General features: G+C 36.7%; 1 protein-coding gene across 1 annotated transcript in view; it reads right to left on the bottom strand.

The window, feature by feature from the left end:
* LOC135253120 (BMP/retinoic acid-inducible neural-specific protein 3-like) overlaps window positions 1-27,379 on the bottom strand; it is a 134,444-nt gene that overhangs the window by 26,203 nt on the left and 80,862 nt on the right. The gene's annotated exons all lie outside the window — the stretch shown is intronic.

Raw genomic sequence — 27,379 nt, forward strand, 5'->3', positions numbered from 1 at the left:
TCAATTGACGTTTGCTCATTCATGTATGTTGCCTAAAATAATACAACAGACCTTGTGTTGAATATGACCGCATTGATGTATTAAGATTTGCACATGATATCTAATATTAAGATGTTCAGATTTGTGTTAGACATCCACATTATTATCTGGACGTAGTCTTCCACTTGCATATAAATGAAGTCAAATTGATTGTCGCGTTTTCATGTCATCAGCATTTCCCGAGGTGTTAAAGCATTGCATTTTGTTAGATTCAGACGTAAAGATAACATACACATTTTACTGAAAAACATTTTAACAGTGTAGAATCTTATTGTGTATGGTGTGAATCCATCATTGTAGGCATATATTCCATATGTCAGCATATGAATAAGTGCATAGTGTGCGTGTGTGTGCATCAGTGTGTTGGCGTATTAGAGGGAGAGAGAGAGAGAGAGAGAGAGAAGAGAGAGAGAGAGAGAGAGAGAGAGAGAGAGAGAGAGAGAGATTCCTTGTCATTTGTCCACACAATACTCAAGGGTTTAAATATCCAGTGTTCTGGTCCCATATTCAGATTTTGTGCACTACATCATCCTTCCTATCTGTGTCCACTGAAGTGTATCCCTCATGATCAACAAAAGAGGACTTGATTCCTGTCCACAAACCAAATGCATGATGTAAAATTGTTTGACCACTGTATCTAATTCAATCAAGCAAATCAGCCATCAATAATAAGATAAAATGTAATTCTAAAACACTGGGCAGGTAGAGTCACCATCATTTAAGGTTAAGACCATTTCTGCAATAAAACCAAGAAAAAAAGTATTTCAGTTGGAGGACAAACTCACGAAATACCGAAACTGCTGTGAGGAATTAGAACAATATTTATCTGACTACTCATACAACAACCCAAAACCCCCCCCCCCCCCCCAAAAAAAAAAAAAAGTTTAAAAAAATAATTCGTTCATAGCCTCAATAAAGCAACGATGGGAGTGACAAGGCTGAATGAAACAGGAGAGTGGGTTTGTTAATTTATTTGAATAAAAAATGTTCTTTCTGTCACTGTCATTTGTTACCACTATTATGCTTTTCCATGTTACTTGGGGTGAGTGGGTTGTGGGAGTCTTGTGAGTTCTGTAAGTGTGAGGTGGAGGGTGGGGCTAAGACTGCAACCTGGGGCTGGAGGGTGTCACCTACATACATGTTGTGTCCTAATAAAGCTGACCTTTTTTGTAGGGGGTAAAAAATAATAATAATTGGACTTTTCAGAAATTATACATTTGCTGTGAAGTAGTGGCATTCATTGTTTGTTTTTTCCAACCTTTTATTCTCCCATTTGGAATTAGTATTTGTACAAGGAGTCCAAGGACTCTGCAGCATAAATGTATGACTTGAACTACTGTAGCAGTGTCTAGAAAATATGGCTTAGATTAAAAATGTGAACCATTTTGAAGCAACATCAATGTGACATACCCAGGATTTTAGTACTATGCATACAATACTGTAGAACAAAAAACATTTATTTTTGTAAACATAATGTTCTTGGAAGAAACAAATACTATGATTTTTCTATTGTTTTAATCAACATTTGGTGTAATGATCCCAGGAGAGGATACCTGTTTCAACCACAGGACAAGAGATCAAGCACTAAACCATTGCTCGTTACTTTATTATTTTTTTCTTCAAATACTCCCATTGCATTGTGCTTAATGACACCTGAATCCCTTGCAGTTTGGCAATGTAATATTTTTCCATAGTAAGTATGGAAGGCACTTTATTAAGATTACATGAGCCAGAAAAAAATCACAATCTGCTAAACTAAATGATCCTGGTATATTTATGTGGTTTTCACTTCCCACACTTACATAACCTTGGTGGCTGTTTCTTTTGCATTTAAAATGGCTCATTACATTATTTTGTTCACCATCTATGCTGAATAAATATATTGTACAATGCTTTCTAAGGATTAATTCATTGGATCTAACTTCCAATGAAGCTAGTAAAACATGGATGAAACATCTAAATTCTATTATTCAACACACTTTTGTAGCAATATCAGATTTATGATTTTATCATACTTTTTGTGTAAAAAAATGTACTTGTTACTATAAAAACAGTAAGATGTGAAGTACTGACAGACACCAAATAATCATAAGTATGGTTTAAACTAGCACGTAAGTGTATAAAACTGGTAAATTGTAGGTTTATTACACCAGGACTGATTAAAAACGTTGTTCCAATTCATCTGAAAAACACTGTCCCACTTTACCTAACATGTTCAGCATAAGTGAGACAGAGCAAACCCCCCCCCCCCCCCCCAATCATAAAAACTCAAGACAATATGACGAAAAGACATTTGTATTTTGACCACTGTTTTAGCCACTATATTGCAGATCAAAATAGGACATGTTTGACTCGTTTTTATTAACCAAGTAACCTTATCATTCCTAAGTGTCATTTCACATGCCGTTCCACTTACTGTTCACTCGCAATGATCAGTCTTAGTTTGACGGCTGACCACGCCCACTGTAAAGACCGCAGTCCAATAAAAACAATTGTTGAATGACAGTAACTCTTGTAGCAACAATTCAAGAATGTTTTTTTTTGATCGGCTGTTGATTCTTACATGGCAGAGTAATGCAAAGCTTAAGTGTCCCAGTTCTGCTGATGTCCCACATTTGCTGAATCCACCCTACATGGTCTGGCACACATATCTTAGTTATTTAGCAGAAACAGCTGAAAATATGTCCATGTGACCAGCGATTGGGAAAAAAGTACACATTTCACCAATAAGTGGCAAAAAAGTAAGATTTTTTACAGTACCAACTCTTTGTCAACAAGTTGTACTGAAAAGTAAATAACACCATTTTTATTATATTCATTCAAGTCACATTGGCTATTTACAAACCTGTTTCTTTTTTTAAATGCATCATCCATCATCTGCAGCACAGTGACAATCTGAAACATCTATTAATTTGTGAATACTATGCAAGTGAAGTAATTAGTAGTTTAGTTGTGTTAAAACACTTTATTATTCAGTGGAAATTTTAGACTATGTATATGCTATGATAGAGCATGGCTGTCAAATTCTATTTAAGGCCACTATGATAACAATATTATATATTATAATGTATCTAATATGACAATACAACATACCTCAAGGAATGAAATCTCAAGCAACCAATCAGATAACTTAATCATTTGACTGCTTATAAGATGCTGATAGTAAAAATTCACCTATTGGCTTGTTTCTCTCCCAGATTCCTACGCCATTAGCTGAGGCCTTATTCTACAGATAGAAACTCCCTGAGCTTCCTAACACATCCATTATTGGAAAACAGTGACACAAAAGCACAACACAATGAATCAGTGTGGATACAATTGTGCTAGCTAATGTTACCTTAGTAGTTACAGTAGAAGTTACCTTAGAATATAAAGAAGGACTTGAAGTTCAAGAAATAGTTAATAATTACCTATGGTCAATTACTTCCTCTAAAAAAGATGAGTTCCATTTTCTAATTTTTGCTGCCACCGTGGTTTTGCATTCAAAATCAATGGTCATAATCCATTTCATATAAGAAATCAGCTAACAAAAAGCTATCTAGCACAAATAAATCTATTTGCCACAAGTTAGCTACCACATCATCTTACCTAGCTCACCTGGGGATTGCTTAATATGTTGCCAAATTCATATCACATTGCCTAGCTAATATATTAATTGGATAATTATTGTTCTTACTGATTATGCAGTTAGATGCATATGAGAAAGAACTGATATATGCAAGCAGTCTGCTTCTTTATCTGTCATAACCTTGGTTGGAAGCTCGTTATCTAGAAGGTTTTGCAGAAGGAATATGACGTGACCTGATGTCAATCACCTATTGAGGCCAGGAAAAACAATTAAAATGTCAGGTACTCACTGCCATTTGGGGAGACTTGATTGCTAGCCAGCTAGATTGCATATGCATTATCTAGAGCTGGCTGACACATGTAGTCAAGTCAAAACCTATCAAGCCATTGTGTAAATATATTTACAAAACAATATATGGCAAATATACAGTTATTTTTATTATCGCCTGTCTCAGTGTGTTTTATCTAACTTTAAAGTTGTGTTTTTTTTTTTTTTTAAACTGCGGATTCTCTCTCTCTGTCTCTGGGGTGCGGTGTGAGCTCTGAGGTGGTGGAAGCCCTTTCTACTTTTTCCTTTTTTATACCTTTTAATTTGGCCTTTTCCCTTCTTTTTTACTTATCAGTAAAAATTGGTTCTTTAGGTTGTTGTATTTACTGATTATATTTGGTTAGAGGTGGGTGAGGTATAGATTGCCATTGTTTGTGGGCCCGTGGGGGCTGGGATAGCGTCTCAATCAGATGGGAAAGCGCAGATGCTCTGTCACGGATTCAGGTGTGTACCTGATGGTGATGTGTCTGTGGAAGACATGTTCTTGGCGGTAGGGGAGCAGGTAGGAAGTGAATAACTTTATTTGGCATCACGGATGAATAAAGTTGTAGTTTTTCTGAAGAAAAAAAGTTTGGTTAATCACTTGATTGAGAATGGCATATGGGTAACAGGTACATTTGTTCCAACTACTTCTCCTTCGGCTCTGGCCACAAAAGTTGTGGTTTTTAAATGTACCGTCGTTTGTGAAAAACGAAGCAGAGAAGGAATCGTCTCGATTTGGTAGGTTTGCGAGCACAATGAAAATGATTCCGCTAGGATGTAAAAGTCCAGAGTTAAAACAAGTGCTGCCTTTTAGAAGACAGGTATTCATGTTTCTGAAATATCCAGAGCAGACACTGGATTTTATATTTCGATGCAAACATGCCAAAACCTCCAATGTAGTATTTACTAGCACTGACAGTTTGAGGTGCTTTGAATGTGGCAATATTAGCCATATAAAATTGACCTCCTTGCATTGAGAAGTGAGAAACAATAATACTGAATCTAGGACTCAAACTGAAGAAGCGCCCACTGAAGATACTAGGGAGATTGTTGAACCATTACCCCAGTGTAGAAGTGAGGTGGCAAGGCCATCATGAGTAAAACAGGGGCAGAAGGAAACGCTGTAGCTACAATGCAACCAAAGCTAGCTGTTGCAGGGGCCGAGGTCACCGCTGTAGGTGCGAAGGAAGGGACTGACTCAGGTAAACCTGTAGCTAAGCCGGTGAGCAAAAGGATAGGGTCATGGTTAGGGAAAGTTTTAAAGAACAAGGGTAAAAAGACTACACTTGGTAATAAATCTGGAATATGTGCAACCATTCAGGAGAACGTTTAAGCGTGTAAGCTGTGCACCCAAAGCTGTGAAGATGGCAGAGGTACAACAGGTTTGTTGTGGGACAAAGGAGCATAATGATTTGCAAGAGGGAGATGACGGTGTGTTGTCGGATTCTTCCATTGGTTCGGAGAACATGGCGAGTCGAATGGGAGATTGTATGTTGTATTCCCTGGATGAGTTGAACCACTTCTTTAATGAGACGAAAGGGAAAAGTACTATGTTGGCAGTTTATTTTCCTGATAGCGATAAATTCTTGAGGTGAAAGCATTGCTTGACTGCAGATCTAGAGCTATTGTTGCCAAGGAAGAGTTTCAGACTTCAGCTGAAAAAGTCTTCTCCAAAACATCAATGTACGAACCTGGGACCTAGTCAAGGCCATGATCAGGTCAATTGTTAAACACTTGTAAGGTAGGCTAATGTGTAGCTAGCGAACGGTTCCTACTGGTGCATGTGTATGCAGAGGCTACAACTGTTATATTGCCAACTGTATTGTATCGCCATTTTAGAATGCTCTCAAAAAGTTTTGAAAAAGCTCTGTGTGTACAGGGTCAATGACATTGTTACAATCATCCACACTTGGAAGGCTAAACAGGTAGACATTTAAAATAAAAAAATGATCTAGATATCAGACTGAAATAGAGTGTTACAGTGATTAAGTCTTTTTGTAGGCTAACTCGGGAGTTACTTCCGCCATGGGATCCCTCAGCAAATTAACAAATTCATTTTTTTTCATAGGCATTTCGTTTAATGTCGGAAATAAGGTCTGTGGTCAATGTAAGCCTAAGTGAGCCTCGCATTTTTTTTTTGTCGAGATAAATTACACCTATTAATATCTCAACCGTGAATTTCGAAACCATTATGTGCTTTAAAATAGTAAGTTGCTAACAAGTTGCCATTATTGATACTACAATGGTTGCCACGTGCAGGCGAGCTAGTTTGAAATCAAGAGCGCCGGTTGCAGAAATGAGACCATTGTTGCCGCATACTATGCAAAGCACAGGTTATATATGGTACATATATTCATGAATATCTCAGCATCTGCTAAAGGACTTCATAGTATATTTCAATCATATCGGTATGTATAAAAATTCTGGCCAGACCTGGTTGCCTAAATATAATTCTAGCATGGCTACAAGAAGAGACCTCATGGACTATGAAAGGTCAGGGATCATTCTGATGCTCATGGTGTTTGCTTCAGTGACTTAGACAGTGGATCTTGCTGATGTTTCACAACCAATGGTGTCTAACTCAGAAAGAAAACATGTCCCCTGCCAACACAGACAGGTTGAAATGACGTTATATAGACGTTGTTTCCCAACATCAAATCCATGTTGGATTCCAGTGGAAAATGTAAGGTTTTTTTGACATTTTTTTTTTTGATGTTGAAACGGGAGATGTCAATGTGATGTCCTTATTAGGTTATGATTCAGTCATCGGAAGCAGATAATAATTCAACGTGTTGTTTTGTGGGGGTAACAGCCAGTTGCTAACAACCATAACGTAAAGTTATATATAAAGTTATAGACCTTCTGCCAATTCAGAAAGTTAGGCAGTGTATTTCCTTTAGTGTCAAGTCACTGTACAAATATAAAGTGATCTTATTGGTTAAAATAATTGTGATTATCATACTGAGGGTCGAAAATGCTGCATTGTCGTGACTGCCTGTATGTCAACACAGCATCTGGCTGGTGGTGGGTGTTTATTTCAGACCCTGAAAACATCATTAGCAAAGGGCAACAGTGGGTGGAAGCACATACTCCAGTATCATATCGACTGTGCACTCAAGTGTAAGGCAAAAATAGGCAAGTGACCACAGATCACTTGATTGAAAGTTTCAGTCAGCAGCTGATTTAATCAAAAAGCAAAAACAGTGGGTCCAACACCCAATTAAGTGAATTAACATTTTTAAGTGATGTAAGCATTCGTTTCATCATTATTTAACTGGCTTAATCAGGCTAAGCCTTTTTGTAAACAGTCGATGTTGCGCTAAGACAGAGAGAACATGGTGGAAAGGGCCATGAAAGGCGAAAGAGAAGCTCAGTTAGAGACTCATAGAGATTTGTCAGGAATGGTCTAGTGCTCCAGGCTTGTGGGGCTTGGCTATTTTATTAGAAATCCATTGCCAGCAAAGTACAGGCAGGCACTAGCCCTCTTGCCTGGAGGCAGATCAAGTTTATGAAGGCCAAGAAATGGCAATGGCACCTTCGCTCTTCTTAACAACATGTCCTATTTTTCCAGCCATCTCTTGTCTCTCACCTACTCCCTTTCATTACTTTATTTCCAAACATACATACCAATAATGCATTGTTTGGCAGGTAATCTGACAAAATAAGGAAGAGTTATTCTAACATACTAAATGTATGTTATGATATATTGCTTTGTATCAGAAGACTGTACAAAGAAAAACACATACGAATGAGTAGTATAACTGCTGATTACTATTACTTCTGCAGGGGAAGTGTTTATAGCGGTCAAATAATGAGGTGCACACCATATAGAACATAAGAAATTTACTACACGCTACTTGTAGTGACTTTAGAATGTGTGCATACAAAGTGCTTCCGATGCAATAGTTGGATATCAAGATCCCATTTGATATATCAGTAAACACAGGTTAAAGGTGATAACTCTCAGGGGAAGGAATGATAGCTTTGTGACCGCAGTTGTTAGAGCTGCCAAAAAATGGCATGACTCAGCAAAAGGTTTTGCCCCATTAAAATTCAATTTACAGCCTGTTTCAGACTCATCTTTAGTTCAAAGCAATTTCAGGGCTGCAGTTCCCAGTTTGCGGTTGGTGACCAATTGACATGACATTTCAGCACTGTGGAGAAATGTATTAAATGAAACCATTGAGCTTGTCTCAGATATGTCTTCTGGAGACAACGAGTTAGAGCCTCATCTTCTGAAATGGAATCATGTATAAAATAAAAAATGACTCTTAAGACTAAGATGTATCGCTCAAGATTATGTCCATGTAATGTATTAATTTAACTCTAGAGTGAGGGATTTCTGCTGAGGGTTCAGAAATTGTTTGTTTTTCATGTTTGTAAAAGGTCTGAAACCTCCATGCTGAAACACTCTGCTTCATCACACCAAATCTGCTTAATAAAGTTTGCTGTCTACCAACTCAAAAATACCCAGTTCTCACCTGGTTTTGGGCTATAGAATCAGTCAGACTGCTGTGGCTTTTTGCCTCTTTTTTACGGTCACTCCCATCATAGGCAACAAAGGCAGTATGCTCAATTCACTTAGTTATTGCACTATGTGAGATAGAATCACTTCTCTGCCATGGCTATAATTCTGCAGGAGGAATGACTCTTTCATGAGAAGAATAACCACTTCAATGCATTGTATATATTGCTAACCAACAAAAAACAAGTATCAAATGGACTGGACTGAAGCCCTACTCCAAAAAATATATATAGCCTTAACTTGTAACCTAAAGTTTTTGGTCAAAATAATCTGAAGGTTGCATTTGAAGCAATAATTGAAAAATATTCATTCATTCACATAGCCGATTTTGCATTTTCACAATTATGTACTGCTAAAATTTACAATTTATTCATTATCACACTCAACCAATCAGATTATGTAGCACTGTCGCCTCACAGCAAGCCGGTTGCCAACTCTTACAGGCATGCAAGCAAACCACTGGTCCATCCTGAACCAAACTGACCAAGCTGGTCAATCAGCCAACCTAAACTGGTCCTCTACAAGCCAGCTTGACCTACCTGGTGCATCAGTTTGACAAAGCTTCTCATTGAGCTAAAGCCAGAAAACAGAAAATCCAGTCCTTCCTCTTTTCTTTCCATATGCTGTTCCTCTCACTGTAAAGTACATGCTATCAATGGAAAGGAATGATGGGATTATTAAATGTAGATTGAAAACATGATAAACACAATATTCCTTTACATTGGCAGTATGTAGTTTACAGGGAGAGGGACAGTATATGGAATTTCAAAACAGGAAAGACAAAGATTAAATAATTTAAGACTATTGTTGTCAAAAAATCAAAAACAGTTCACTTAAACCATTTCATATGAAATCCATGCTGGTTTGTTTAATTTTAATCATAAAACATCTTATTTCCAAACTATTTGTCACACACTACAGGACCAGAAAACTTAGATGCATTCAGTATGCCTTCTTTCTACATCTTTTTAGATTAAAATTTGCTTTTCCATTGGCAGACATCTTGATTCTCAACTATCTACTGACAACATAAACAAGCTTTCAAATCTACAGTATTTCGATTCCCAACATAAATCACACTTTTTTCCAGTAGTCAGGTCATTTGCAGTGCTGAAACTTGCTGAATAATCAAAGCAGTTGCATTCAGGCCAGATTTTCCTTTTTCTCTCAAAATGTGACAGGCTTAATGTACACAGTTAGATAGGCAAAGTGCTTGCTTTTGACTGCTCCTCTTAATTATCCTAAAACACACTTTTTCTGGTGAAAGTAGATCAATTAATTTACTTTTAAGTTATCATAAATGTGTGAAAGTGATTTGGATACTTACTTCAAGCGTTTTTAAAAATGGCATGCATTCAGTATAAACAAGCATTCATCATCTTATAGTTACTGCCTGTATCAATGGCACTGATAGAATGAGTCATGTGTATGATTGCCATTAAAAAGAGAACAGGAGTGTCACCTGCTGAGTTTCTATTGAAGTTGAAATGTCACTTCCCATGGTTTTACAGCCTTTTAAAAACTTAACTGTTTTGTGCCATGCCAGAGAATACACTTAGCCCTTTTCAGTTCATGATAATTATTGATAACATTTTCACCACAGTTGTTGGTTTGCTGAAATAATTTAATCAAATGCATGTTTATTTAAGCGTAAATTCATGGTTGACTCATTTTAAAAATATAATTTTTTTCCTGGTAATTCATAGGATACTTGAAGGTGGTGATGCACAGGGCCAAGTTACATGCATGTTGGGATAAATGGACCAGCCGTCAGAATAATGCTTGTTTGGTTTATATGAAAGATGTGGGCCAATGGGTTTGTTGTAACTTGGACTAAATAATTTCCCCTTCTTTACTGTCCAATGGTAATAAGGACAAGAATCAAACTTCCAATAGTCTTTGATTTAAAAAGTCAAAGCTGCTTAACTCTTGGCTCTCTTTTTAAGGTGGCTGTATTGTATCCAGCTTCTTTCTAACATAAAAGAGACTGTGTGACACACCTTCAACTTCAAAGCTTCCTCTGGAACAAAATGACATGAGGCGCTGAAGGAAAGTCTTGACAGGCTTCATAGAGTACCAGGGTTTTTTTTTATTATTGGGGGGTTGTAAGTGTCCAGAAGGAATGATATTACTTTGGTACCTCGCAGTGTGCCTCAGGCTTTCAAATTCAGGTTGAATACAGTGTGCAGAATTAAGAAATGCCACTCGGAAAGTTTCATCATGTGAAACAGGAAGCAGAGGATAAAAACTTGCCATCCAATCCTGATACTGAATTTCAATTGGGTTTCCTGCTTTTATCCTCTGTGGTGACTTGAATCCCTGCCCAAGGCACTCCTCACTAGGGAAGCTACTCCCTTTCAAATGTTATTTTGGTTGTAAGAATTGTAAGGTGGTCACAAGAAAAGAAAACATCAATCAATGGTGTCTTGGCTTTTTATTATAACTAAAGCTCAATGTGTTGCTCCTGTCCCCTGTTTCAGTGCATAAAACTCACAGACACCTTTTCTTTGTTGACATCTTGTTCTATCATTTAACCATATTTGGAGTTGTTTGTGTTTGGTTCAGTTTGGATTTATAGTAGTGTGCACAAAAAAGAAATATATTCGCCCAAAATTGGGACAGCAAGTAATTGTGAATGAAACAATGATATTGTATATCAATATACGAAATACTATAATATATCATATACTATGTACTTTACTACATCTCAGAGTTGTGTGCATTTACAGTGTTAAAAAGGTATGAGTGTTAATGCAGTTTCAAAAAAGAGCAGCAACAAAAAAACTTCATTTCCAGAGCTCAAGTAATTTTGCAACCACTTCCATAGAGTGGCAGAGGATGTGATCAATAATTACTAATTTTGTAAGGCATTGCTTATCTTGCTTGTGATAGATATTAACAACAGATTTTAACAAGGAGCCACTATCTAACATTCCAGGAATAGCATCACTTGTGTGGCTTCAGTGCTCACATGGTATAGATAGCTTTATCACTCTTTCTTGCTCAATAATCTCATTGCAATGTCCTCTCTTATATCTTTGATTTTAGAAACTGACTGGAATAGTAATGTCTTTTATTTATTTATTTATTTATTTATTTATTTACACTCCCTCTGTAAATGATGGAATGTCATTTGTTCATATAGCACTGTTTTTTCTGTAATTATCCTGTTGTATTCTCATTACAGCTGGTAGTATTATTGTGAACTTGTAAAATAAGCTGATAGATTCTCAGATCAAGAATAGCATGCTGTTATAAAAAAAATTCAAGTGGATGATTTCTTCCAATTACCTTCATCTTCTGTAAACACATCTGTCCCATTGCACTATAAATAAGAATTAATATTCATTATTTTAATAATTATGAATGATAAATTTCACTGAAACATTATCACTTGAAGTGCATGTATCACAGTGAAGCCATTTCAGATAATACTCAACCTCAATTTGATTAATCATGGCTGTAGATTTGTATATAAACTAAATAAACATAATGAAATGTAGTGGTTGTAACAAAGCATGTTGAATTAATTATCTGATCGTTTTGTGAGGCAACATAAAACCTGTCTTTCCATAGGTGTTATTGCCTGGTCCCCACCTATTTTAATTAATTTTCTTTTAATGAAAGTGTGCCAAAAATCTGAATAGGCCATTGGCAGATGGTTAAACACCCAGTTTATATCTTCATATCATGTTAGGGAGATTAAAAGATAAATGAAATTCACAAAAATCAATTTTAATCATTACATTACATTACATTACAGGCATTTAGCAGACGCTCTTATCCAGAGCGACTTACACAACTTTTACTTAGCATTTTACATTGTATCCATTTATACAGCTGGATATATACTGAAGCAATGCAGGTTAAGTACCTTGCTCAAGGGTACAACGGCAGTGTCCTTACCCAGGAATTGAACCTGCGACCTTTCGGTTACAAGCGCAATTCCTTACCCACTGTGCCACACTCCGTCCCATAAGTACACAAAAATCGAACTACTCTGTTAACTACCACATATCTTTCAGCACAATCTGCAACAAAGGCTAACAAAACCTGCACTTAAACATTGTTAAATGGCACAATCTGAACATTGAAGACTTTCTATGGATAGTCTCTGAGTGACAGTGCAGAGAACTAAGATTACATCCACAAATTATAATTATAGATCATAACAATAACATGTTTACAATTTTGTGATGCAAAAAAAAGTAATTTTATTATTTTCCCAATAGCTTAATTGAGGAGAACTGGCTATTTTTTGATTGTATTGAGTATTTTGTGAATAAATTGCCATATTGTTAATTAAGCAAATGATTGAAAAGAGGTTCAGGCCTGTTATGACCCGTCATACGTTTTGTTTACTTTTATCTATGTTGCGGGGGTGTTTCATCTTTTCGGTTCATCATCAGACTGACATTTCTGTCTCTTGGTTTTTTTGCTGCTTCTGATGTTTCTGTCTCACAGCCATTTTTCACAGTGGAGACTAGGTCTTCGAACTTGTGCTTGATGTGTTGTGGACAGTAATTGCTTTATTTGACTTTGCATATTTGACCCTATTTTTGTTTTATATACCAATTCCCGTCTAGCCTTTCGGGTTTGTTTGCTAATTACATCTCATGTATGCTGATTCCCTTCGACTAAGATTCTTTCCTTAGCCCTTCTAGTTTCTTTGCCCCGGAATTTTGTGTGTCTGACCATTCGATCTTGTATTCAGTTCCGGTTCTTGCCTATCTCCTCTGCTTTGTTTGCTGATTCGAAATTTCATGTTTGACCATTTGCTCATCCCAACCTTGACTCTCATTTTGTTCTCTGCTCGCCGTATAGTGCTCCGGTTAGTTAGTGTGTTCCCAGCTGGACTACAAGTCCTTCCACTGGGACACTACTTCTTTATTTTTCTTTGTTATTTTTCCTTTATAAGGTTCTCTGGGTGAAGTTTAACTATCCTTTGGGGGGTACGCTATTTCTGACTTTTGGTTTCAGACTACTGTCTACTAATTGTCCAAAGCTCAGCTTTCAAAGCCACCCCATGCCTAGTACCCTTCAAAGACAGGCCAGTATTCAGTTAGATCTGAATAGGCAGATAGGGACCGGAGTTACTGGTAGGTTTGCAGTACATTTCCCTTACCCATTCCCCACTCATTTCCGTTACCATACATCCTGTTACGGTCTGACCCTTGACCAGGTCTTTACAAAGGCCATAATCAGTTCAAGGGGAAGTTTTCTGCCCCATCAATGGTAAATGGTAAATGGACTGCATTTATATAGCGCTTTTATCCAAAGCGCTTTACAATTGATGCCGCTCATTCGCCAGAGCAGTTAGGGGTTAGGTGTCTTGCTCAAGGACACTTCGACACGCCCAGGGCGTGGTTTGAACCGGCAACCCTCCGACTGCCAGACAATCGGGCTTACCTCCTGAGCTATGTCGCCCTCCATCAATTTTCAGCAGCAGCCACCACAGGTGTACAATTGTGACTGATAATTGAGTTTTCTTCTGCTGGAATAAGCTAAGCCACCACTGGCCTTGTTAGTACACAATGCTGTCCGCTAAGCATTTTATTCATGGCTTTCACGGGGATAAATAGGGCTTTAATTCATTGGCTGGACCGCAACAGCGGGGCCAGCCCTACAAAGCGAATGTCTGTAACTGACTGAGTGACTGAGTGATGAAGTTACACCATTGGTCGGCCAAGTTATGAAGTTACACCATTGGTCGGCCGGATCACATGTGTTAGGTCCAGCCATATACTAGGTTTCCTAGTCTTGTTATTCTACAGTTGACGTCTTCAAACATCTATGCCAAGAACCCTGCTTTCAAGTGAGTCATTTACATTAGACTATGTGTTAACTTCTGTTTACAGATACTATTTACATCAGTTTAAGTTTAATGATAATAAGTGGATAATTTTAAGTACAATATCTGTCATTTTCTTCCATTAATGTTTAATTTTGTGTGATACTATGATATCCATGTTCTTTCACCATATCAGAGCTTGTGAGCAGAGAGTGGAGTAGACAACATTTTACTGGAGCACGGAGCACAGTTTCAAAAGGATGAAGCATCCATCCTTTCTCTTGCTTCAATTTCACTCCAGTATCACTCACTCTCAAGCTTTGCACATGAGCTGATATAAATCTTGTAAGCTAAGGCTGCTTCCCACTTTCCCCAACTCCTACCCCATATCAGACAATTAGCTAAATTTACTAAGCAGTTAGTTACATATTATCACATCGCTTCACTCTCCTCCTCGCATAACAAACAGGGCTCTTTTCTACTGGTGGCCCCTCCTCCAGAACATACCAGCTGCTAATTTTTTTTTTAAACTTCAAAATACAACAGCAGTGACACAAACAGTAGATTGGGTGGATTAACACACAGTTAGCAAACACATCAATGCAACTTCAAACAGGCACCACAAAGACAGCCTGCATTGCTGAGCTTCTGAAACAAACTACCTTGTAAGAAGATGGAGACTAACAAAATGGCAAAATGCAACGAACAGAGCGCAACACATACAACAATAAGTACAGTAAAAGACAAACTAGACATGTAAGAGTCAATGTGTGTGCTTGATATGTTAAATAATATGTATACTGTAAGGGGATGGATTGTAAGTGTGTAAGTTTGTGTGTATGAAACCGAGAATCAAGCATTATTTTGAAAACAGGAGTGATAAGAACAATACGTCAGTAAGTGAATACACGAAACAAAGACTATATATGGGCTTAGATCGGTGTGTGGATGTGAGAGTGCTGCCTCCGGCCTGGGACAGAGCCCTCTTTCACATTACCTCCCTCCTTGAGCAACTGGAGTATGAAAAGAAGGCATTTCAATAACTTGTACATCCTTTTTTAAACTATGATTCACATGATAATCTTTTCTCATTTTCTATTCCTTGTTAAGAAAGAAGAATAAATAAAGGAATTGCAAAGCATGAGATGATTTATTTGGCCTTTTTTCAATTAGAAAATTGTTCTGTAATAGCTTACCTTACAGCCCTGCTACTGGGGTGATCCAGGGTGATGGGGTCCACAACATCAGGGGGCAGGAAGGCCACAGGAGGGGCTCTTTCCTTCCTGATTGTGGTAGTGTTTTGGAGCACCACACATGCAGCAATGATGTGGCAGACCTGCTCAGGGGACACTCTCTGGCCACGAAGGCAGTTGAAGTGAGATTTGATGACCCCAAACGTCATCTCAATACTGACCCTTTCCAAAAGTTGTTCATTATAGTTGTTCTGTGGCCTTGTCTGTGGGTCAGGATAGAGCAAGAGCGACCTTGCAAATAGTGCAGCATACAGTGGTCTTGCTCAAAAATGATGCATCACCAGCGAAATGCATTTACGTTCTGATTGCAAAGAAATGCAATGCAATGTGGTTTGTGGTACAGTGAACGCCTGGCTTTGACGCATCGCTTTGGACACATTGGATGCAAGAAGCTTTGAAATATACTGTATTCTGTCCCTTTCAAATCTATAACTGTTTGTACAGGTTATCCTCAGGGAAAGCCACCGGATCTTGTCTGTCCTGCAAAGAAGCCCCTGCACACATAGCTCTACTGGAACCTCTAAAAATAGAGACACCATTCCAGAAGAAGCTGATCGATCAGAGGGCGGTGCTTTTATATGTTTCAACTTGATAGCCTGAACAAAACCTGCCTCAGACCAAGTTAGCCATGCAGCATAAGTTACCATAGTGATATACCCCGATTTAATGTGAGCCAGCTTTGTCATATGGAAAACCCAGGGTTAAAACTTCTTACTAACCCCGTAATCTCATTTTGTAGTACACCCCTCTGGTACAGCATTCATTTAATTTATTTACATATTTATTTACATACAATGTAAGCATTGGCATTTGTTTGATGGCAAACATTTTAGATGCTCAGTGATAAAAACTAGCTTCTGTTTTGGACCATTGATAATATCTGTTTGCGTTTGTTGAGACTGTTTTTTGTATTAAAACAGTTCCATGGACATATACTATGATGAATTGATACATAGGTGTCTTGCAACTTGGACATATCTTAACATTTCATGAATGAATATACTATGCCCAGTGATGTGAGAGATGAAAAGCTGACTTTGAGCTAGTGGGTCCCAGGGTTTAATTGTTAAATCATCAAAGATTGTCTGAACTTTGGCTTAAGGTTGAAGAGATAGTCGCAAACTTTATAATACCCTAAACCATGAAACGTTTGCTGCGTTTCACAACTTTAAAGCAAGTACAAGATGAAAATGCATGTACATAAACGGACCGAATATCTTAACATGTAAAACAGCCAATTTATGGAATTTTTATCTGGGGGAAATGGAAATGGGAATGTATGTCTGCCGGATGAATACATTTCTAATTACATAGCAATTTTAAAAATAATGGCTGGAAGAACAAGGTAAGACTGACTTTCCTGAATATCAGCAAAAGCTCATTAAATAATTAAATTATATATTTCAACCTATAATAAAACTATATTTAAATATTTTATGCTTCTCTAAAATCAAGGAATGGGTGGCACAGTGGTGCAGTGAGTAGCCAGGGATCTCCGCTTCCAGTTGTGCCTGACATCAGCCCCTAGCCATGCCAGTACTCATTATGTAGGCTACCACAGGTACCATGTTGCTTTAATAATATCCTGTTTCCTCACGTAGCTTGATGCTTCATGTCTGACTTTCCTGCAATTAACCCTTTATTTACAAATGGATTTAACACTGCATTTCAAAACATGAATACATATATCTGGCTAACTAGTTGTCCATAATAACAACCATGCTGTGAGACCATTTTGACTTAAAACCAAACTGAACTTTAATATTAGGTAATGTGAGTGAGGTCAAACCTAGCATAAGACGCATTCATTGCTAAGTGGTATCACTATAGGGTTTGGGATATTTGATATTTACTTAAGTAATGCTTCCATTGCAATCAAATTGCTTATTTTGAAACAAGTTTTGATTACAATAAGCCGTTGTATAAGTGGAATAATTTACTTCCTTTGCATCGGGCATTCAAATGACATAATTCCTAGCCACAGAGTCATTAGCCCTTATTAATAAACTCAGGAACTATTGCCTGGGTGGAAACACTTGCTTTATATATACAGTATATATACTATGTGTCCCTCATTTTATTGTCTTGTTACGTTTTTAGCCACTACCTCTACAAGTTCAAAAGTCACCAACAGCATATTTATTTATTTATTTATTTATTTATTTCTCACATTTTCTGTACTGGAGGAATATCCATCTTTTGTTTAGTGTGTATTCCTTCACGTTATTTTCAAAAGCTGCTGCACCAACATAGTGAGTGAACACAAGCCAACAGTCTGTTACATTTTCTAAATGAAATGGTTTTCCAGTCTTATATTTTTTTAATAATTTGAGCAATGGCTTGAGAATTAACTGAAGGAACGTGTGTCTCAGGAAGCATGGCTAAACAGAACCAATTTCATGCTGGTTTGGCACATAGCAGATCATGTTAATGCAAGACCAAAATACATGGCCTACAAACTCTCTCCGTCTGACATCACTGTTATTGAAAAATGAAACTGCGCAAAGCTGTTTACATGAGCTGAGCTATGCCTCAGATGAAAGAGTTAAGATTATAAGCATTGGGGCATGGTAACATACAGTATGTGTGGATGTCCATATCCACATTGTAACTATAGATTTTGAATAGTTAATTGTGTGCATAATACATACAATTACTGCACAATTCAACAGTGTTTTGACTGATTACGCATGATTATTATTATTACTTCTTTGTCCTACAACAGAACTACTGCATGCTGGACAGAGATTATAAAACAATTACAACTATGAATAAATGCAATACATAAATTTAAAAGTGGATGTCTAGTAAACACACTTTCAAGTAAATTAATGCCACACTGGCAAGACACATATGCATGCCAGACATTGTGCAGTGGATAGACGGGCAAAAAAGATTTTACAATGCGATTTTCTGGAATTTGTTTTCAATAATAATGTCACTGTGGACCATGTACAAATGTATAAATCAGGTGAAGGACATCTGCAGTGTGTTTTGTGTTTTAGTCCTTCAAATGTAGATCTATGTGAGTGTGGCAGTGTGAATGCAAAGTATTGATCTGTGAATCTTTACACTGAGCCTCCACTGCTGAGGTTCTTTCTCCTCACCAGTGGCTCCGATGTCTCCTTACATGCCTGCTGTCATTAATCACTAATAAAAGTGCTGTTCCGCTAGCTCTCTCCTGAACTCAACAGCTATACTGACTCAGCTGCAGTCACATCTTGCACCATGCTGGTGTCAGACTTCAAATAGAGTCTTGGCTCAAGTGCTCTACTATTGTGTTCTGTACCTACAGTAGCACAGGCAACTTGGCCATTTTAAATATTGAGCAATACTCTTTACCTTGGAACTAACATGTAGTAAAATTATTAAAGTCATCAAATGTACACCACACACATATAAACATCTGCAAGTGCAGTATAACTGTATCACTAACGTAGCAGAACAGTGAGCAAACACATATATTAAAAAATGATGCTATGTGTTTAAAGCCAATTAAAATAAGTGACAAAATGACTGACAAGTTTTGGATTCAAATATTAAGAACTCCGTGTTCTAATAAATGTTTATCAGTTTATTAGAAAATACAAATTGCTAATAAACTACTATCTATGAGCAGTGTATCCGTTCTGATGTCATGCTGGGCTTTATATCTATCAATCTAAATTAAGTCAATATATTTCACAGATTTAATTTTGATATGATTTGTGTTTCAATATAAACTGTGTTTATATTACCTGTGCATTGCATCCTATACAATTCAACATTTGGTTCTTAATACAGAATTTATGCAATCATATTCACATCAGGTGGCAGCTTCATTGTTTGCAATATTTCTTTAAGTCCTAACATGTCCCTGTATATTATTTGGAATAAAATACCTATTTTTCATGTTGTACTATTATAGGGTCAAATAATTATATACAAGTATTGTATTTAGGGTAGTACTGTCATTTTTCCTGCTACACGTAGATATAATAGGTGCAAAGGATGATCCAGTGAGATTGCATGGCATAACACTGCCATGCAATCAGCAATCACTATGAACACACTTTTTTTTTTTTTAATGTAGAAGAATATTATTTTCAAAGTTATAATATAACATTCACAGATGTGAACAGTTCACAAATATAAAACACCATTTGCAGTGCTTAATTTACAAGTGGCACCTCTGGAATTTTACTCAGGAACTAATCTAGACTTAGTACATTGCCTCAAACTGCAGCATCATCTCTATTTAGTTAATTTCTCATTGCCCTGCACCACAGCTACCCAGTGAATATCTGTCATGCAAGCTTATCACAGCTAAATGCATTTCTTGTTGACATGGTGATAAAAGCAAAGAAACATGTTCCAACACTTTTTTTTTGCATTTCTTCATTTGATATAAGCTGGTTAAGTCAGAAAGCAAGAAAATCCTGCTCTTATCATTACACAAATAGACAATTAAATGTATGGTGACATAACATAACACCATTTTTAATCTTGATTAATGCCTTTGGAAACAAGGCGAGGATGTTTAAATTCCCCCAAGTTGTTTGTCAGATGCATACTCCCACACAGTAACTTGCCTTTGCATGTTAATTAAGTATTTATGATTCGATTCTTGCATGGTGTCGAGAACTAAATGTTATCTGTATGATGTTTTTGTTCACTCCTTCATCTGTGAATTTACCCTTTACCCTTTTTTTCATTAAATGTACTCATTCCCTAGCCAACTTATAGAGTTGACATGCTTATTTAGCAATAAATAAATAAAATATTTGCCTTTTGAAGCTATGAATGTCTACACACTGAAACACATAATTTTTATGAAAATGTATTTATTGTAGACCTACGAACATTCACTGGTGTTGTGGGTACATACATGGATTTAATAGGTGTTGTATGTTTTTCTTTTTAAAATGATTTAATGTGCACATTTCTAACAATCTTTAGAAATGCAAACATGCACATTAATAACAAGTTGACCAGAGGTCTGTAGCTTTACAGATATGATCGCAAAATGTAAATTCAAAAAGTGCTATATGAGGGAGAGCAGGAGAACCCAATGAGCCTATTGAAGAATTTGTAATACAGAGTGAAAGAACATAAAATGTATGGTAATGGTGGATACTACAGTATATGAGAAACATGCTAGGATGTTCTATATGTGAGAGAAAACAACAACAGAATCCAAATTCAATTTTCACACCTAGAATCAACTCTATACTCCATCTTTTCTTAGCTTTCTTGTGCATGAACTAATGATGCAAAGACACACAACTGGCCAAGAAACAGCAGAGCACCCAATTGTTCAGTTACCTTTGGTCCCTTAAAATGGGGGGGGGGGGGGGGGTTCTATGTATAAAAAGGAATTCCTAAACAGATCATGTGACATATGTAAATGCCTTCAAATTAAATCTGACAGTCTGTACTTTCATCTCATATTCATTGTTTTATTTCTTATCAAATGTGCTGGAGTACAGAGCCAAAAAAAGAACAAAAAGTGTGTCACTGTCCAAATACTTATGGGCTGCACTGTGTGTATGTGTATAGGTTTAGTAAAATGATCCACTGATTCACCTAATGATAATGTGACCAGTCAGTACGCCCTAATTTCCTGAAAGAGCATGAACATGACATGAACATAAATAAATTATTGAACACATATATGAATAAATTAATTAGGGATGGTGTTTTTCAATTATTTCACAGATCGGGTGATCGCAAAATGTGCTCAATTCCTAATCAATTCCCAACATGGGATGGATCTATTTTTAGAATGCATCTTGGCTGGCAGCGCCACTCGTTGTATAGAAAATGTCTGCAAGCATAACAACACGCATCAGTACCTAAGTTTTTCCATCATAATTTCCATCATACACTTTATTTTGTTCGGATTATATGAAGAAATATCCTCTATTTTAGCTTCTGTTTTACAAACTGCATGATAAATAAAAGAAGCCAAGTTTGAACACATAGTTGTACATGCATGCCTGTTTTACGGAATTTATATTAAATTGCAGCTAAGCATTATATTAATCAGGATTATGCAAATGAAGCATCACCTATTTTAATGTTGAATCCAGTTATGATTTTTATACAATAATGTGAACAGTTATTATAGAAAATTTTGACTTATAATTTATTCAAATAATTGTGATACTCTTTTTTAAAATCAAAATAAAAAACAACAAACTAGTGATTCTCGTGCCCAGGGATATTTGCTTTGTCACCAAAATAGGAGCCTACACAGAGCAGCACAAGTGCATTTAGGCTCTTTTTAAATGACATTTTTCTGCTTGTCCTGTCTTTTAACAAGACAAGCAGTGCCATACTGTATCATTATTGAAAGGGGAAGAAAGAAAGAAAATATTGGGCAAGTAAACTTCTTGACTGGACCAAGAAATTTGTAAGTGTATTTTTATTATTGAAAAACGATAAGCTGCCTGAGCGACGTGTAAACTTTACTTGTGGTCCAGCCCAAATCTTAGTATCAAGTATACCTGTCCATTTTTGACATTGTGAAGTTTCAATACTTTTGGTTACAATTCAACTATTTGTGAGAATTGTGAAATGTATTTAGAGGGATCATGCACCAGGACACAGAATGGAGTACCAAGAACACAAATGCAGGAATTGTTACAGCAGTCTGACAGCCCCTTCTTGAATCATTAATGGCATTCTGGTAGTTATGTCCCATCTGAAGAAATAATTTAATCAATTGTAAGTAGGAGTAAATGAATGCCTGTTCATTGAGAGGCACTCATGGCATTTAGCACATATTGATCAGTTTTATTCGGCCGTATTAATAATAATATATAAGTCATGTAAAACTATTTACGAGTATCCAAATGCAATTGATCAAATGATGGCTTTTTTCATTTTACTTATTTTATGTTAATTTAATTGTATGTTGCAATTTATTAAATAATTCAAAAAACATAGGGTGTTGGGATAATGATACTGGATGCATCACAATAGATATATGGCCACACTACACTAAAAAGAAAAAAGTAGAAGAAAAATGTAGACTGGGCGATAAATGCTTAGTTCCAAGTTGCCTCAGATTATTTTTAGTAAACTGTCTTGAAGCAGAGTAATGGATTTTTGATGGCGGCAGGCAGGTCTGCACTTCATGCATGCAGGAAATGGATTGGTGTATGTACTGTACAGGCTGAGGAGGCTAAGATAAAGCACAAAGGGGTCAGAAAGGGAAAAGACAATGGTAATAACTGATTGACTGTCAAATGTAAACAGACAATTACTAGTTTGCTGGGAATCTCTGTTGTGATAGCAACAGCCTAAGTGATTGCTTAAAGCTTTGAAAGACAACAGGGAGGAATTTATAGACTGCATGCAAGATGTCCTACTGGTCAGACTCTAAGGAATATTGAGACCAGCAGACAGAGGCCCAGATTTGTTTTGGCCATGCAGAAACTTGTCTTCCAGACAAATGGAAGGCAGTAGCATGAAAAAATACCTTTGTTTTCTAAGACCAGAAAGCCTGTCAGCTGTGCCAACTCCATTTCAATCAGGTTTTGATTCAAAATGTTGACTTCTGTTGCCAATATAAATACAACGTGATTTCAGCTTGAGCTGACAGATGTACTGTAATGAATACTGAAATTACAATTCAATATTGTGTTCAATAATATGGTTTATTAGAGGGACACTAGTTATCATGATACAGCCGGTACATGTATGATGCTGGATCAACAGTTTTAATGAGGAAGTTTCAGCTTTCATTAGGCAGTATTTTGAATACTGCATGCCATTGGCAAATCAGCCCCCTGCTACAGTATATAATACTGGCAAGAACCAACAATTGCTGTTTTGTGTTATATATTTAGTCTGTGATATTTTGTTTGTTTCTATGGGTTGTAATAAAAATGCCAACACTGTCACTGAGAATGGGACCAATTCCTAACATTTCTTACTGAGGGAGACTGTCTCACCACACACCAGTATCCCCCTCTGGTCAATTATTACATATATTATCTCCATTATTATCACTGACGGAAAAAAATGCAAACCTATGTCCCTCTATAGCCGCGTGCTGAGTCAATCTAAATCAGTGATTTGAAAAAAGTAGGATAATAAACAAAACAATGGTACCCTCTTGGGTAAAATAAAATGTGTTCAACACATTAAGGAATACATTAATTAATTGGGTGAGTTGGGTAGTCAGAAGCTGCCTTATGTCTGTAGTGGTTTTGCTTTTGAAAATGGCAGGTTATATTTTATTAACAGTCGTTATTATTATGCTGCATTAATTTTTTTTTTTTTAAGTTTCAGTTTCTCGTGATTCCCAGGACAACATGCATCTGTTCTCAGGAGAAAAAATTTTTATTTTCAGGAAAAATATTAATCCCTAGTTCCCTCGTTGATGATTCTCCTTCGAGGAAACATGTAAATGGGTAAAAACCAATTAACAGATTGGAAGTATATATATATATATATATATATATATATAGTACTCATTTTTATTTCTGAAAATTTGAATAGTTAAATGAACTGCCATCCCCACTGTTGTGCAGGACAATGTTTTGTTACCTTTTCATTAAATCAAACTGATCCTTTTCTTTAGTCAAAGGGTTTTTTAAGTTAGCAAGCTCATCCTTAAGGATGCTGTGTATTGATCTGTTGTCTGATCTTTCATGGGCTGCAGTCAATTCCAGACTGATAGACTCCCTTGTATTCCCAGCTGCACAGATCCCACAGTGAATGGATGGCTTATCTTTGAGAAACATCTGAGTAACAGAGGTTAGTGACACTGACAATAAGGTTCACATTTATTTTCTGTCTCTTGATTTTAATTATTGATCTCTTTGTGCACTCATGACCTGTGACATATTGCTCATAACCTGTGATCTTAAGATGAGATTGTTTGGAAATGCTCATGCATTCAGTAGTAAATGTAAGCTGAAAAAATGTGTTTAACAAAATCTGTTTCATTATATAAGTAAATAAAATAAAATAAAATAGATCAATTTGTACAGAAATGATTCCTTCATTGTTTCATTCATGTTTCTTGTTTGGAACAGGTATGTTCATATTTTTGGTATATTATAGATAAAACTATGGCTATTTTTGGCCATCTGCTGTCAAATACAGTCAGTGCATTTACATTCTATATTAATAGCTCGATTTGGCCAAAGATTTAATTGGATTATTGTCGTTGTCCCAATATACATGACGCGGAAAGAATCAATTTATTGACCGAGGTGTATCTGACGAAGGCTTCTTATAAATCCTGCTTCTTCCAACTTTTTTGAATAGTTCGCCATTGCACGTTTTTCTTCCATCCATTTATTTTAGAATATTTAACTCCTGTAGTTGCAATAGCATGAAGTTGATCTCCTCATCTGTCCAGAAATGTTTTTTTCGCCATGATACTAGGGAGGGTGAAACGGAGCTTTAGAATGTCACCAGCAGTGTATGCGCGTGAGCTTGACAATGCATTTCTCACAGAAAAGGTTGTTTGTCGCCATCTTTTAGTCAATTAGTTGTTAGCCTTTACTGATTGCTGTACAAGGTTAATGTGAAGTAGCTAGCATAATCTGACAGCACAAACCCATAAAAATGTACTTTGAATGGTACTTGCTCAATCGAACGGTAAATGTGGAAAACATTTGATTATAGTCCACGGCATCGAAACATTATCGATTCCGCTTGGCCACCGTGAGCGTATAGTTGCTATGTAAATTACAGAACATGCGCAGAATACCTAGGCCAATTTTTGGCCTATTGAAGCATATACATGCCGTAGTAAATCGACTCTCAACCGCATTATCTAGGTATGTTAGTCCGACTCTGAAAAAATCGACTTTGTTCGATTTCAGTCGGACTACAATGTTTACATGATTTTTAAAAGTCCAGTTTTAGCTGGACTAAAACAATAAATCGACTTTTTCAAACATCATGTAAACCCACCGACTGACACGAGCTTACCGATTAGTTGGCTACTCTCTCAAAAAGGATGTGTTAATATCAACACAGTTTGTGTTGCTGCAAACACTTTTGTGTAACAGTCTATGTGTTACAAATTTTAACACAAAATGTGTTGCCAAAAAGAGGTGTGTCTGTTTTGAGTGTGTAGCAATATTTACATCCTGGTCTCACAACCAATTTGTATCTATGCAACAAATTTACAGCACCCCAAAATTCATACTTATCCTCCGAATGACACACATTACATGACAAAACAAGTTTCTCCAAATCAATAAAAACCAGAAAGAAAATATGCCATTTTTCTTCCACTAGTGAATCAATTGAAGTCAATGTCAATATTGAATTTCAATTTCTTATTTCGTAATTGCATTTTAATGCAACACGATGAATCATTCTCTAGCCTTTTGACCTGTGCTTTATTTGTGGCAATTGTCTTGTTTTACTTCATGAACTCCGCAGCTGTGTCCCACAGTAAATGTAGCTAAACAGCTAGGTCTGTTTAGATTAGTGAGGCTGCAGCATTATGATTAATAATTAATTTAGCTTGTGAGCTAGCCATCTGAATGTGTAGTTTTCAGTCAAAGGGGCTTAAGATAAATGAACTACCATACATTATCACAGGGATGTATCCACTACACATCCATCAAATATCTATTCAAATTAAGGAATAGACACACTATATGATGAAAAGTATATGGATACCTTTTGTTCTGGGGCTGTTTTTCATGGTTTGGGCTTGGCCTCGTGGTTCCAGTGAAGGCAAATCTTAATGCTATAACATTCTAGATGCTTCTGTGCTTCCTAACCCTAACCCTAACCCTAACCTTGTGGTAAGAGCTTGGAGAAGGCCCTTTCCTGTTTCAGAATGTCAGTGCCCCCAGGTCCATATAGAAATTGTTTTGTGGAGATCAGTGTGGAAGAACTTGACTGGCCTGCACAGAGCCCTGACCTCAACTCCATTCAGAACTTTTGGGATCAATTGGAAAGCCAGACCTAATAGCCCAATCAGTGCCCATCCTCACTAATGCTCTTCTGCCTGAATGGAAGCAAATCCTGGCAGCAATGCTCCAACATCTAGTATTTTGCCCAGAAAAGTGGAGGCTGTTATAGAAGCAAAGGGTTGACCAACTACACATTAATGCCCATCATTTTGGATGAGATGTTGGATGTCAGGTGTCCACATAGTTTTGGCCATGTAGTGTATTTTAAAATAAGAAAGGTTTTCAATATCAACATTAGCTTACCTCTATTGATTCACATGTGAAAGAAAAATCACATATTTTCATTCTGGTTTGTATTGAAACTTGTTACATCACATCTGTCTTTCATAGGTTAGGTATGAATTTTGGGGTGCTGGAAATTTATTGAACAGATACAAATTGGTGGTGAGGACAGGTTGATATTTATGAGAGGAAAGCACTGCAAATGAACTACCTACTACAGTGGTGTGGTCAAGTTGGAGTGCTGAGGAGCAGCCAAATATTGAAACAATTATGAATTTGCCTAATTTTTACATCATGATACATCCTCAACATTGCACGATCAATGCAATATTGTGGTTTGTTCCTTACATTATGTAGTAGCATGTAGCACAACTTTATTCAAATTGGGTAATATAAAGACAATTGCATTGCATTACAAAGATAAGTGAAGGAATCATTACCAATGAACATTTTAGTTGTATCATTAACCATTGCTGTGAATAACATTATATTTAAATATGTCTTTCACGGTCTCCCTGTACTGCCAACTTTGTTCACTCTATTTATACATTTCTGTAAATATTTGCTGTCAGTTACATAGCCAAGTAATTTAAGTATTTAAAAACCTTGTCCAATATGTTTGTTTAAATTATTCACAACAATTATGCTGATGGTTTGACTATATGAACCATACTATTACGTGAACAGGACAACTCAACCTATGAGCAGCAATTCCATTTATTGCCAGACCATTCA

The sequence above is a fragment of the Anguilla rostrata genome, chromosome 4 (genome assembly GCF_018555375.3).
Source record: "Anguilla rostrata isolate EN2019 chromosome 4, ASM1855537v3, whole genome shotgun sequence".
Taxonomy (NCBI): Eukaryota; Metazoa; Chordata; class Actinopteri; order Anguilliformes; family Anguillidae; genus Anguilla; species Anguilla rostrata.